This window comes from Lagopus muta, chromosome 13, assembly GCF_023343835.1.
Source record: "Lagopus muta isolate bLagMut1 chromosome 13, bLagMut1 primary, whole genome shotgun sequence".
Lineage (NCBI taxonomy): Eukaryota > Metazoa > Chordata > Aves > Galliformes > Phasianidae > Lagopus > Lagopus muta.
Window position 1 is genome coordinate 13,670,659 of NC_064445.1, and position 9,334 is coordinate 13,679,992.

At 43.3% G+C, this 9,334-nt stretch overlaps 1 protein-coding gene across 4 annotated transcripts in view; it reads right to left on the bottom strand.

Annotated features, from left to right (window-relative positions):
- The window catches only part of NXT2 (nuclear transport factor 2 like export factor 2), a 72,676-nt gene extending 63,534 nt beyond the window's left edge, over positions 1–9,142 (bottom strand). Inside the window, exons 1-2 of one of the 4 annotated variants that reach the window (XM_048959952.1) lie at positions 9,035–9,142; positions 6,893–6,974 (exon numbers count right to left, since the gene is read on the bottom strand). The gene's annotated coding sequence lies outside the window, so the exon portion shown is untranslated. Of the gene's footprint in view, positions 1–6,892; positions 6,978–7,856; positions 7,978–9,034 lie in introns of those variants that run through there. The other 3 variants (XM_048959950.1, XM_048959949.1, XM_048959951.1) reach the window with 3 other exon arrangements.
- Positions 9,143–9,334: the final 192 nt, after the last annotated feature.

Genomic DNA, 9,334 nt, shown 5'->3' on the forward strand with positions numbered 1-9,334 from the left:
TTCTTTTTGAGCTCCTTCTGAAGTGGTAAGGCTGTTCTGTTCCATTCCAAGAATGGGACAAGAAAAGCTTCCATCTTATCCCCAATTTTGAAATGTGTCAGTGAGATCAAAAGCACCAACTTTGCAAGGGGCAGCAACACATGATTTTCTACTCACCATTACTTCACTTTGCAGTAATTAAGACAGTTATTTTACAACAGTGGGAAAAAAAAATCACCCACTGCTAACAAATTGAAACAGCAAAACTATTCATTATCTGTGTTTTCTAAAGTGTCTGCATTGTCCTGCTGCACAGTTGAAATATCTACATAGCATATATAGAGAACTATACCAACTGGTCACCAAATAAGCACTAACAAAGGTTATGAATATGCAACATAACTGTGCATTATAATTTAACAGCTTTAGAACTTTAACTTCTAAAGATACAGGAGGGGAAATCATCTGCTAAAGATTATCAAATAATTCACTCAGAAACAATACTGCAATTCATTATGGATTAAAATAGGGCACAATTTATGGTGTTGTAAACAATTAAGTTTTAAATCCCATGTCAGAGGGCAGATTGTAATCAATCTAATTTATATTGAAAATATGTTTAATTATGACACATCAAGATTGAAAACATCCTTCTTTAGCTGCACCACAATGCATCTTTGTTCTACTGTTCCAGAGTCCCCAAAGCAGGGAAAACATCACTAAGCTTCCTAAATCATTTCCACTAAATATAATGAACAATTGTTTTCGTAATCAAGGACTACACAAATACCTCAACTACCACTGTGTTGCAAGCCATGAAAGAAAAACAGACTGATTCCTAAATCACAAATTGCCAGCAGCCTCTTTGAAGCAATACTGAAAGTATTCTGAAATAGGTTAAAACTCTACAAATTGCCTACAAAACTCTACAAAAGCCTACAGAATTAATGCTAGCATGCAGTGTAGGAAAGGAAAGCACTGATGACCAGAAGGCCCTTCCCACTTCACATTTGCATTGGCTCAAAAAGAGCAGATGACCTTCCTGAACAACATCTAGCACTATGTATACTATGAGTTCTTCTATCAATTCTGTCACAGTGTAAAATGCCTCTCGCAGCCAGATTACGCTTGCTATGAAGTAGTCTTTCTGTCAGTACAACGCGTCATTATTTGAAGCCCTACAACACTTTGAAGCATCTCCATGTCAAATTCATGCAGCAACTAGGAAAAATTGATTTGCCTGTTTTCATCCATACTCTTCAAGTTATATACACATACGTGTCTATACCTATACACACATGGAATACTCAATATTAGAGAATACTACTAAACCTCAACAAAAGCTTCTGTATTTTTAGATGATCCCATAAAAATAGTTTGGTTAAAAGAAGTTTGAGCTACCCAACTCTAGAGGTAGTTCACAGATCACTAAAAATAATCTGTATTACTCGGACATTACAGGTGAAGGTTTCAGCTTTTCCATGCAAAGTTGTTTTTTTGTTTTTTTTTTTTCCTTCTCTCCAATGGATCATAGAAAAGACAAGAGTTTGATTTGCTTTCCTTACTTTATATCGCTCTCTTCGAGGCTATGCGTATGCCCGAGACGTTCAGCAGGTCTTTGTACTCAAGTAGCACTGTACAACAGATACCACGTTGAGGTCACAAGTTCACATTACGTGCATTTCCGTGGTTTTACTTTATACTAACTTTAATTTCGGCCCATAGATTGAATGATTAGCAGCTGGAGTGCATTAAGGCTACATCTACATTAACAAGAAACATAGAGCAGTACAACAGAATCTATACAGCCAAGAACCAGTGTTGAAAACTTCATGTCTACTGAACATGCATTTGGCAGTTTACCTGATAGCATGCAGCACGTTAACCATGCTACTCTAAAGCAGCTTCTGGTCTTATTTCACCAGCAAGGAATTCAGTCTGTGTGCTCTTAGACTGTTCCAGATCACAAATCAAAACAAGGTAATTAGGGACAAATGAGAAATTAATTTTAAGTTCACTTAAAATGTACAAGGGCTCCAAAAAATAATACCTCTTATTTCTTGATGCTGACCCATTTGTCAGAGACAAATGGTGGAATTATGATAGTGGAGGTTGAACCTTCCCTCCAATATCCCATTACATTTTGTTGCTCTGTGACAGAAGGCAGCAGAGGTGCAGTCTGACACAATGGCACACAGAGGTGAGGATGAAGCAAAGGGATGGGACTGAATTCCTCCATGCAGAAAGAACGGCACCCACTGCCATCCATCGACATTTACAGAGACCAAACAGTGGTGTGAGTGATACTTCTCAGCAGCTGTGACAGCAGGACACCTTCACTGGTACAGATGCTCACAGACAAGGCGTACAGGCTCTTGTAAAAAAAAAAAAAAAAAAGCTGGTAAAAATGCACACAGCTAATGGTGGTGACTAGGTTGGAAAAGAGCATTTTGTAGCTGAGATTTTCTTCAATCAAATGGTGCTTTTGTACTCTTCATATCTGTTGTAGTTTCCATAGAAATAAATAGGAGGCATTACTTTTGGAGTGATGTCCATCAATACTCCCCAGTTATACTGCTGGAATGCATCTTAAGATTCGTCAAAAAAAAAAAAGGAATTCAGTACCCATGCTCCAAGACCACCCTCTTCAAAAGCAATCTCTAGTCCCAAACTGCTGATACAGATAAGGCCTTTGCAATCCAGGCGCACATCAGTTCTGTTTTTTTTTGCTCCACCTATGCTTCCTAGCAGAGCTCTATGAGATTGCTTTACTTCCTTATCCAAGGCAGGCATCACCCTTTAGAAAAGACATGTTTGAGAAGCAGAATGTCATTTACTAAAGCCTACATCATTCCTTGTTCAAGAACATGAAAAAAAATACAAAAAAACCACTTCTTTAACACTACCTTGCATGGGCTACCACCTGTAGTGAGATAAGATTGTGCAAGAGAAACATGTAAAGCCACTACCATCCTTCCCTGAAACTGTATCGAAAAGATTTCATACAGTGAGGAGCACAGGCACTCTAGATCTGCCTTTTCCACATACCAGATGATGGAGTTCCCATGAATTATTTGTTGTCTGAAGACTAAACTCTAAGCTAGCACTTGTTCTACAATGGAAATTGGCCACACTGCTAAAAAAAAAAAAAAAAAAAAAAAATACTAACAGGAGCGAAGTTAAAGTATTTCATTGTGATAGCAGGTTCAGCATCTCTAGAAGTTACTTATGCTGCCTCTGTTTGAGAATCACAGAATGGCCAGGGTTGGAAGGGACCCCAACGATCATGAATCTCCAACCCCCTGCCACATGCAGGGCCACCAACCTCCACATTTAATAGCAGACCAGGCTGCCCAGGGCCCCATCCAACCAGGCCTTGAACACCTCTGGGGATGGGGACAGGAAGAGGAGGCATCTCTGAGCTGTCAGTCAAAGATACCTTACCAGAAAAATACCAGCCCAAGTTCTCCAACAGAAAGTTCAGGCTCAGTTGAAGAACACAGCAAGTGAGAGATACAGTCTCTGCATGGAAAAGGATTTACATGCCAGAATTCCTTCTTTAAAATACTTTCCCTTAAGTTAAATGACGTTTCCTCCTCTTAAAAGTACTTTTCTGAAGTTCAGGTGTTGCTCCATTACCGAATACCACTGTTCTTTCTGACTTTATCTGACTTTACTCCACAGTATTCATCAGAAAATACAATAAGTCTAAATTAAGACCTACTCCATTAACAACAGTGCATTCCTATGTTTTTCTCAAATTCAGTTGTTCATATGCAGTTAAAACATATGCCCTTATACAGTGAAGGGTGATAATTCAGACACAGGAGAGCCCACAAGAATTATTTTCAGAAAATAGTTTCTATGACTAGCACTAGATTGGAAATTCCATGTCTCGCTGTACAGATGAGATATGGTTCTTTCACTCTTGTATCAAGAAGAAAGGACAATTTCTGTCAATTAAAAAATAAAGTGTTGAAGCTAAATAAGAACGGCACAAGATAAAACTGCACGAGGAGCAGTCAGTTCATTGAGCACGGCTGCCGTTACAACAAGTACATGCACACTCATTCCCCGAGACAGATATTGCTGTAGAAATGCAGATTCAGACCAATCTGACCCCCAGCACACAAGTACTGATGCTCAGAGACTGCAGCTGGAGATGTAAATGTATCAGACAGACAAATCCATTTGCAAACTTGTATTTTCTACCTGTATTGCTCAAGTAACTTCCATCAGGAGAGAAACAAATTACTTGCAACTTCATTCATCAAAAAAAAAAAAAAAAAAAAAAAAAAAAAAAAAAAAAAAAGAAACAGATAAGTAAATAGATCTTCCTTAACCTAAGGACTTGTACAATAATTGCAGCGATGGTATCATCCAGTATAATGCTGAAACTTCTCATTTATAAATGTCCAAAGGGCATTTAATTAGACTTCCACTCTTTTGTTTCTTAATCAAAGAGTTAAAGACATGCTTTCTAATCCATATATAACATCATTTCAGTAGATCACTGAACAGTTTTTCTTTATCAAAACAGTCTTATATGTTACTGGTGGCACTAACTAAACCACCTTTTATTTCCAGTTACATAAATGAATATCTTAAATTTCTGTTCAATTGCTATTTCCCAAAGGCAATCTGTGAAACCAGTAAATACACTCCGGTTGCTTAAGCATTTTCCCTATCTTACTGAGCTGGACATACAGCCAACAACTGTAGTTCAAAAAAGGACGCATCTACGTTTCTCTCATTATACCAGTTGCATAATATTCCACATTATCTCAAAGCTCTCATCACTAAACAACCCAAACAGCAAATAACAACTGCCCATACATCAGAAAACAAATAAGCAGAATAATCTTACTATTCATTCCTGATCCAGTGAGAAAGTGTTTTGCAAACTTGAGCATATGCATTTGAAAAACAGCAGTCTGTGGTTCTTTTCACTGCATGGTGTCACTATCCCCAGTTATACAAAACAGTAAAGAAACGAAGTGTCTGAGCATCTTCTGTAGACAATTACGTGATAGGATTAGACAGTGAAAGGAATAAAATGGAACAAGTAAACAACCGATCTCCATCATCGGAGAGGTGCTGAGCACCCAAAGCTCCCTCTGCATTAAACTGGGCACCTCTCTAAGGTGCTCACCTTCAGCCCTTATGCCTAAAAATCTGAAAATCAAATCTAGACATTTTCATTAATCATAACAAGTACAGATTCAGTACCATATTAAACACAGCAAGGAGATCTGGGTGCAGGACTTATAACCTCATGTTACATGCCATGTCACACCTGGAAAGTGAACTTGTCGGGGACTCAATTCAGTGGATTCTACATAGTTGTAAGGATAAAAGAACCCTCAGGGTGGCTCTTAACAATGATCTTTACACAGCCCTTGATACTGTACACAACATCTTAGGTTCACAGTCACTGAAAGAGTTTATCTCCAAAATCACTTCAGGAAGAAAGCAGGAACTTCAGTCTCTATTCAACAGCTGAAGAATTGAAAAAGGTAAACAAAAAGAATTACCCAGTCTAATGCTATAGTGTGATGGAAAGTACCACAATAATAGCAGGGTAGCAAAGTCTTAGACTACAGCAAATGAGGACAAGCCCAAAGGCAGCAGCCACAAACACAGGAACAAAGGGGGAAAAAAAAAATCTGCTTACCTTTAGAAGACTAAAGGCATACAGGTATCTCCAACAAGATACCCTTGCCCCTACTGCCAACCCTTAAATGAGGTCTGGGAATGGGGTGGATCCTGGCTCCACCCCTTCTGATCACTCAAGCACATTGCATGCACCTGAGCTCCCCTGCTTGGCCCTGCCTTCCCACCAGGTGCTCAATCACTGCTTCAAGCCACGACACAGCATTTCTCTGCACCCAAGAATGTAGGGCATAAATCTAAGAAAGCTTGGAATTCCTGATCTGTGCCATAAACAGCTGTTTTTTCCCTCTAGACATAGAGTAATATCCTTTCATTTTCTTATTTGACTGACATGGGGTGGATGGGAAAGTTTCCCTGTTTGCAGAATAACCCAGCTATAACCTATTAACATAAAACCATTATTCCATTTGATTTCTTGAGTTTACTTTGCCTCTTGTATATATCAACTATGCCAGTGCTGAGAACAGAACTGCTAAGAAGTTAATGACAGCTGCCTACATAGGAACCACAATGAGAAAATGAGAATTTTAAAGGAAGAGTTTGAGCCAGAAATATTTACGTATAAGAAAATTTATGTTAATTTATTTTATGAACATAGTTCAAATATTTAATAAGATGTTGGAAATGTATACAAATTTACAATTGCCAAAATAGCACCATACAAAAACCTTAAAGCTACAGAGCTTAGGTTTCACTCAATATTCTTTGTTACAGTGAACTGATAAATATTTCTGCAATATTGTTAACCTGAAATTCTACAGTAAATTTCCTATCCATTTTATGTTGTGTGCAATACTGAACTAAAAATGTGTTTTCCTACTTTTTTTTTCTTGCCATTTTTCAGGTTATTACTCTTCCAGGATCAGCTTAAGATGTGCATAATACAGGCTGGTGATGAGCAGAAGCAACGAATCACAAGTCATGCAACATTGTGTGCAAAACCATTCACCTTTCTATGTTGTAACTGAATTAATAACATTGTTCTTTGGAATTGCAGGAGACACCCACGGGAGCCCACCTTTCGTCCCTCAACATTTCTGCAGCAAATACCACACGGCTCTCTTTGGCTCAACAGAACAAGTGTCAATCTCTTCATTACTTCATATTACAGACTTTACAACCAATTATGGAAACTATAAAGAAAGCAGTGGCTCTAAATTCTGATGTTTTACTGCACCCACCTCACATAGGCACTTGGTAGGGTAGAAACAGCAAGTCAATGAAAGAAAAGCAAACATACCTCCAGATTTCAGAATGACAGGTTCTTCTAGTGCAGTGAAGATCAAGAGACACGAAGAGGGGATCTTCATTTCCTTTTACAACTGCTGGAAGACAAATTAACCACAGTTCAGGAAGCATTTAATACATAGGCAAGGCTGGTTTCTATACGTAAAACTGAAGAATTTCTACAGAAAAACAGTAATTGTGATTCGATAACTACATCAAGGAACTACATTTATTTGAAAAGAGTCATAGAATGGCCTGGGTTGAAAGGGACCACAATGATCATCTCGTTCCAACCCCATGCTATCTGCAGGGTCGCCAACCAGCAGACCAGGCTGCCCAGAGCCACATCCAGCCTGGCCTTGAATGCTTCCAGGGATGGGGAATTCACAGCCTCCTTGGGCAACCTGTTCCAGTGCGTTACCATCCTCTGCGTGAAAAACATCCTCCTAATATCCAATCTAAACCTCCCCTGTGTCTGTTTAAAACCATTCCCCCCCTGTCTTATCACTATCCACCCTTGTAAACAGCCGTTCCCCCTCCTGTTTATACACTCGCTTCAAGTACTGGAAGGCTGCAATGAGGTCTCCCCAGAGCCTTCTCTTCTCCAAGCTAAAAGAAATTAGACAACATTTCTATACCTCCTAATAATGGAAGCTGAGAAAGCATAAGCAAATTAAATATTACTATGCAGTTTGGGGAAGTATGTCCTAACAGTCATATACGGAAACATGAATAATTCAAGCTCTGAGGAAGGCCAAGCACTCTACTTAGCCAAAGAAATTCCATCAGAATGTGCTCCTATCGTCTCCCTTGCTCACAGCCCGCATCACAAATGTCTCCTCCCAACCCCAAATTCCTTCTAGTGAGATATGGATACATTGCTTCTAAACTCCTGAGAGAAAACACTGCAGCTAACTGCAATGTAGTAGCAAAAGACTTGTAAAAAAATCACAAAACACTGATGCGTTTCTGCTTACATCCAGAGATGGCCTATTCAGAGTCTCTGCCAAGGGAGCCCACAGGTGGATGACTGGGAAGTAGAATCCATACACCAAATAGAAGCCCCACAATTCTTCTTTTAATCGTTTTCTCGTTGGGAAAGAATGGAGAAGTACAAATAATGAGGCATTTGCCATCAGCAAAGCAAGCACCAGATTTGGCACGCCAGCTCCCAGTCTGTTACTGGAGGTTCCAGAAAGTATTGATTCCCACATCCAAGAGGCAGAAAACACCGAGGAACTCATCCAAAAAACATAACAAGCGCGTGGCGGGAGCCGGTGTCGAGCACTGGTTAGAGCTGCCGGCTGAGAGCTCAGAGCAGCGCTGGGAGCAGTGCGGGCATCCGACCACGGACGTGATCTCAGCGCCGAGGGAAAGGACGATCCTGACGGGACCGACCGGCACAGCGCTCAGCACTAACGGGACCTCGGTGGGGGAACGCCTGCATGAACAGGGACGCAGCACGGACTGCGCGGAGCGGCGGCACCCCTGCTCCCACACAGCCCAGCCGGCAGGTGAAGGGCGGGAAACGGCTCCGCGCCCTCAGCTACTTTATTTAAATGGTGGAGCCCAAAGACAATGAGCTTCAGCTCTGCCTGCGGTTTCGGCCATCACATAGAAAAACTTCCCGCCGAGGGGCGGTGTGGATGCCCGTCACCTCGAGGCCGACGGGGCGGAGCGCAGCGCGGGCTCCGGCCGCCTCTCACGCACAGCTCCACGTTCCGCTCCCGGCTCAGCAGCCGCCCGCGCACTGAAGGTTGTTTACTTCCCCCGCGGCGCGTGCGCGCGCCCGCTCACCCTCCCTCTCCCCTCACCCTCCCTCTCCCCTCACCCCTGCACTCCGCCACCACCGACGCGCCCCACCAGCCAATCAAAACCGCCGTTGACCGCGCGGGGGGCGGGCACCTTTTAAACAGGAGCCGGGGGGAAGGCAGCGACACTGCCCCCTCCCCTCGGCCTGAGGACGCGGCCGCTCATTGGGCGAGGGCCCTGCCCGTCTCCCCGAGCGCCCGCCTTCCGTTTGACTCGCGCCGCCGAGTAGCCGCAGCGCCCCGCCCCCGCCTCCCATAGCTGTGTGTGTGAGGCGCCGATTGGGCACCGCCCCACCGCTCGGCCCCCTCCCGTCAGCGCCGGCCCCGCCTCCGTCCCCACGCACCCGTCTCCAGCACAGGAAACACCCCGCCACGCCGCGGCCGGCCTGAAGCCCCCGTCATCTCCCTTTGGCCCGCGGCGCTGTCGCTCCGCCGAAGTCCCGCCTCCCCCGGATAGAGCGCGACGAAGCCCTCCCTCAGGCCTCCTCCGATTGGTCCGTTCGCCAACGGCTGCCGTTCCCCATTGGCCGTCTCTCTGCCACTCCGCCGCGCGGCTCAGCCGGTTCCCTGCTCGGGAGCTCCGCCCGCCGCCGGCCGGGACCCCGCCTCCGTCTCTCCCGGCGCGCGCCCCCGCCCTCCGCGAT